Source organism: Octodon degus, unplaced genomic scaffold (genome assembly GCF_000260255.1).
Source record: "Octodon degus isolate 3935 unplaced genomic scaffold, OctDeg1.0 scaffold00073, whole genome shotgun sequence".
Lineage (NCBI taxonomy): Eukaryota > Metazoa > Chordata > Mammalia > Rodentia > Octodontidae > Octodon > Octodon degus.
Window position 1 is genome coordinate 8,382,720 of NW_004524649.1, and position 382 is coordinate 8,383,101.

Here is a 382-nt window from a genome sequence, read left to right on the forward strand (position 1 = left end):
TCTTTCCTCATTCATGGCAATAACAAAGCAATATTAACCGCCCTGCTGCCACTTTACCGAGCCCCACGTAGTGTTGCTTTGCTCCCCATCTGGTCCGGGAGGCTTGGGAAAACAACCATTGGGGGTGACTCGTGGGGGCGAGGGTGCAGGAACGATTTTTTTTTTTTTTTAGGTTCCATGCAGATAAGGAACTAAACAGCTAGAAAAGCAGCTGGAGACTAGCCTCGTCCCCGTCATCAAGGACCGAGACCATCCGAGGAGCCTCCGGGAGACCTGGCTGCACCTCTAGACTCCGTCTTTGGGATGCACGCGGCGGAGGAGGCACAGCTCGGGACTTGGGGACTTGGGTCCGCTAGGGGACAGCCAGAGAGAGTGTGGAAAG